Consider the following 4,854-nt stretch of genomic DNA (forward strand, 5'->3'; position numbering starts at 1 on the left):
CTTCTTCACCTCCTTGTGTGTGTGTGTGTGTGTGTGTGAGAGAGAGAGAGGGAGAGTGTGTGTGCGATCGAGCATTACGAAGGCACGACGGCGGCGAAGCGGTTGAGCGCGGCACGGCTGCAGCTTCTTCTTCATCGCGGCGAGGAATCCACCACAAAGGCGAGCGTAGAGCGGTGAGTGACACACCCTTGTTTTCTTGAGCTTGCTGGTTTAGGCTTGTTGTGTGCTTGGAGCCGTTTGTGGCTCGCACACGGTGTATTGGCAAGTCCCTTGCTTCGACAGTGCGGCAAGGAGCGCACAATCTCCGAGCTCCTGTCAATAAGTCTGCACTTGCGTGTCCAGCTGGGCACTTTCATAGCTCCGCCTGCTCACCATGGCTGTGAACGTAGGAGGCAGTGATGCAAAAAGCTGGGCACTTGCATAGCTCCGCCTGCTCGCTGGCTATGAACATCATCTGGCCATAGCCCGCTTGACAAACTCATGCACCTGTTGGACACAAACAACACAACTCGGCTTAGCTTTGAAGAGTGTTGCACCATCTTCTGCCTCTACATGCCCTTGAGAAAATGTGATTCTTGCAAGCTATGGGCTTCCTTGATGCAGCAACAACTTTATCAATGATGTCCCATCATACATGGTCAGTGCTAAGCTGGCTAGCCTTTCCCTGCCACCTAGCTTGTGACATGCGGGGACCAACAATCTGTGCAACAACTTCAAAAGGCACAATTCCACCAGTCACCTCACCAATGGGCTCAATTGTGCTTCAAAATCCCCAGTTTATTTTGGGTTTGCCCAAAAAACAGGCAACCAAGCAAATAGCATGTTCTTGCTCAAGCTCTAGGTATTGTCCTTTCTGTGGAGAGCCTGGGGGAATGGTCTTGTGATCATGTACAACAAGGAGGTGATCAAGGGATTCATTTCCTCATCCATCTACTAGTATAGCATCCCATCCAATGCCAATGCATGCCATTGATATAGCACCTAATATATGACCTATATCATGATGACAATACCTAAACACTCGTTCCCCATTCTTCCAATATTCACGCCAGTGTATCGATGTTAGCCCAATAAATATAATTTCATTCCGTAAATCTCTTCATCTCCACCCACAAGTCATATGGTATTTTACCTATAATCTCAAACGCATGTTCTTTGGGACAATAATGAGCCACGAACGGCTTATCATGGAGATCTAACATTGTGCCATTGATAAACTAGACTTTTGTTTGGTGCAAATTGCCGCTGCTAGGATTTATGCGGAGAGACCACAGAGAGTCCCCCGCTTTCTTCCTCGCAGAGAGATCACAACTGTCAACTACTGCTTTTGATAGAATTTGCACATCAATGAAGCCTGTGAAAGCCTTGGAGAAGGCCATTTGAATAGGGGGGACTCATGTAATGGCGAACGGGAACGTGAGAAAGTCCTTGGTATTGACGAAATGGGTTCGGTTGGCTAGTCCAGTCCAGAACATGAGGTCCATCTTCAAATTTCAATGTCGGGGAGGAGGGGCTGGGGCACGCACTGAGGTAGGCTCCTGAAGCTCTAATTGTGCAGAGATAGAGGAGGAGAAGGTGAGTGCTAGTGGCAAGCGAGGCCTGCTGAGCGTGCTGAGGATAGTTGGCACCTTCAGGAAATGGGCTTTGTTGAGTTTGCCGCCATAGCTCAAGTGCAGCATTCTCCCGTAGGAGCTGTAATCCCCTAAACCTTGAGCTGAACTTCTCCTTGTTGTAGTCATGTGGCATCTCCTAAATTTACTCTCAAATTTTTAGTATGCTTTAGTATGTTTTTAATATTAGAGGTTATTTTGCAGGCCACGTGATTTCATCACTTTTTTTCCTCTTGTTAAAAGGGAATCACAATAGATGCTAAGTTGGGGATAAAGAAAGATAAGAGAAAAGTTAATTTGAAAGGAAACGGGAAGTGGTCACTTTCAAATCAAAATCTCTCTCTCTCTCTCTCTCTCTCTCTCTCTCTCTCACACACACACACACACACACACACACATCAAGCCACGAATTCAGGTGGTTGCGAGTTTTGCTTGTATGCTCCACTGTTTCTCTTGTCAAGTGGTTGGGAGCTCGTACCGTATGTTGGTGAGCTCACTTGCATCCGCACATGATTACATGTCGGTGTATGTTGCTCGCAATGGAAAAGGGGACGAGTATGACCAGGAAAAGTAGCCTGATGGAGCTGCGCAAGAGGTGTTGTGAGCTAAGTGTGGCAAAATTTGCAAGGTAGAGCGAGGGGCTACACGTCTCTCTCTCTCTCTCTCTCTCTCTCTCTCTCACACACACACACACACACACACACACACACACACACACACACACACACACACACACACACACACACACACACACACACACACACACACACACACACACACACACACACAGGTGAACCGGATAGTTTGTAGAGCCAAAGGACTTATGACGCAAGCCTAGGAATGATTGAGTGAAGGCAAACATGTAAGGAGAGGCCTGGATGCATAATGAGGCAAGTGGGAGCACCCTATAGGTGATGAGGGCTTCTTTGCATTGCATGCAGGCAAAGCAAGCGAGGGTGCAATCGTGTTCTTTGTGTGAGCATGACGAGAGAGGTGGGAGCAGCCTGTAGGTGAAGGAAATGTATTGGGCGTGCAGCCTTGAGGAGGTGTTCTGCTGTGTGTGAGGGGCATGGGAATACCCTGCGAGACAAAGCATTGAGGCTTCATAAAGGGAGGACAATGTACTCCTAATTATCTATTGGCTATGGTGCAACCATGAATACCTCATTGGCCTTTCCACCATAAGATTTACATGTGGTATCCCAGCTAATGTGCAATTAGCATTTCCTAATTGCACCGGTTAAGATCCTATGTTTATTCAGTGCTCTCTCTTTTATCACTAAATCGATTCATAACTCTTTAGGAGTAGGGAAATTAAGCTCAATCATAATTATCTCTTTCCACTTGGAATTGGGTATGTCTATATGGCCACTTCCCTAACCAAGTTATTTGAGATAATTGTGAATCGAGCTCCAAGTTTTTTTGTGCATTTTTATTTTATCAAATTTGTATGTGCGCTGATTCTTTCTCTTCTCGTCTCTCTACTTGTCTTTATATTGTGTTTAACATACTCCTAGAGTGGCACTTTTTGATGCTTTTGACACTTTCCATGGTATGTATGAACGTGGAGGACCAAAATGTAATAGGAAAATGTATGTTTATATAAGAGAATTTCCTCATAAAGAAAAATGTAATATTTTTTTACCTAATTCTATGTCATAATTAAAATTTTTGGGGCATCAATAGCCTAATTACCAACGTCTCATTCATTTTTGACGGAAAAACAACAAGAAATATGAACTCTTTACTATATGGTTGATCTAAAGTCTATTTTTGGTAAAATACAACAATACTTTCGCTTTTTGAAAGCTTAATAGGACCACATAGTGAGTAGCTTTTCAATTCTTTTTTCGTAAGGAGGTGTCTTTATGCTTTATTGAGTGTTCTTTCAAAACTATAAAATATATATACATATATTTATTTATTTATTTAATTTTATAAAATTCACGAACATGAGTATATTATATTAGCAACCCAAAAGAATTACAAATATTAGTCATGCTTATGAAAAGCCGTGACGTCTTCCAGTAAACATTCGTAGATCGGCTAATAGGGGGGCCACCCCATGGCAATGGTAAAGGACTTGTTTGTCTCAACAACAGATCCTTACCCATGCATATCCAATAATGTTGCAGTCACCACCTTGCCCCCACACTTCACAATTTCTCCTTTTCCCAATGGCAATAATTGTTACCTTGCTTTCTTGAATAATCTCCATAAACCTTGCTATTTCAATGCAGTTCTTGAAAAGTCGACTGTTCCCAACCTTCCAAACATGTTTAAAGTAATAGAACCTGACAATTTGTGTACTGATGAGAAGTGGTTAGCTCATGATCGTCTTCCTTCCAGATAAAGATCGTTCTTGTAGAACCCAATCTTCCCTGTCTTTTGAATCCACTTACAAATCTTCCCTGCCAGACCACACATCCCCGGACAGTCCTTCATGAACATGTGGGGGAGGTTCTCACTTGCAGATCTGCGTTGTGGGCATCTATGAGACCCAATACCTCTAGCTCGAACCTTCACCCCAGTCGGCAAGGTCCCCCCATAGAACTTTTCAAATAAAGACCTTCATCCTAAGCGGCCATCTTTGGCACCAGATATTCTCAACAATTGTCACCCATCTTGCCTCTAGCCATTTCTTGCCCCATTGTTTGTTAAGGGAAAAGAACCAATTCCACAAAGCCATGAGAGTGTTGTACACCTCTCTAGTGTGTGGTTTATGGAAATGTCTATCAATAGGCCACCCCAAGATTTCCAATCAAACTTAGATTCGCACGATGGTAGGCAGTAGCAATTTAGTCATTATAAAACTCTATTTACCAGCAATCTCTGTAATGGAATTGGCCTATTTAACTTGAGAGTAGCGGAAATTAATGAGAGTACTTTTCAGAAATTCCTTTGTGAGCATAACGGGTGAACATAATCGAAGATAGCAACATAATCATAGCAATTAGTTAACTTGGCATGAACAATACTTTTGCAAGAGAGAGAATTTATAGAACATGACAACAATTGAGGACCGGATTTATGTGGAGCCGGTCCCCCCTCCAATAGGCATTTGTATTATGATTTCTCCCATGAAGAGAGACTTGTTACACTACAATCTGTGTGTTCCTTATGACCTAGGTGATGCAATGAAGATGGAAAGCTTCATGCATCACAAACATAACATAAACTTTGAAGAAAGCTTTAACTATACCATGCCTCAGTCCCAAGACCTCAAACACCTTCGAAGGTGGAG

At 43.3% G+C, this 4,854-nt stretch overlaps 1 pseudogene; it reads right to left on the minus strand.

Annotated features, from left to right (window-relative positions):
- Positions 1-368: 368 nt before the first annotated feature.
- On the minus strand, positions 369-1,739 carry LOC147429527 (uncharacterized; annotated as a pseudogene).
- Between the last annotated feature and the right edge of the window lie 3,115 nt (positions 1,740-4,854).

This window comes from Adiantum capillus-veneris, chromosome 22 (genome assembly GCF_014529385.1).
Source record: "Adiantum capillus-veneris isolate H3 chromosome 22, ASM1452938v2, whole genome shotgun sequence".
In the NCBI taxonomy this organism is placed as follows: Eukaryota; Viridiplantae; Streptophyta; class Polypodiopsida; order Polypodiales; family Pteridaceae; genus Adiantum; species Adiantum capillus-veneris.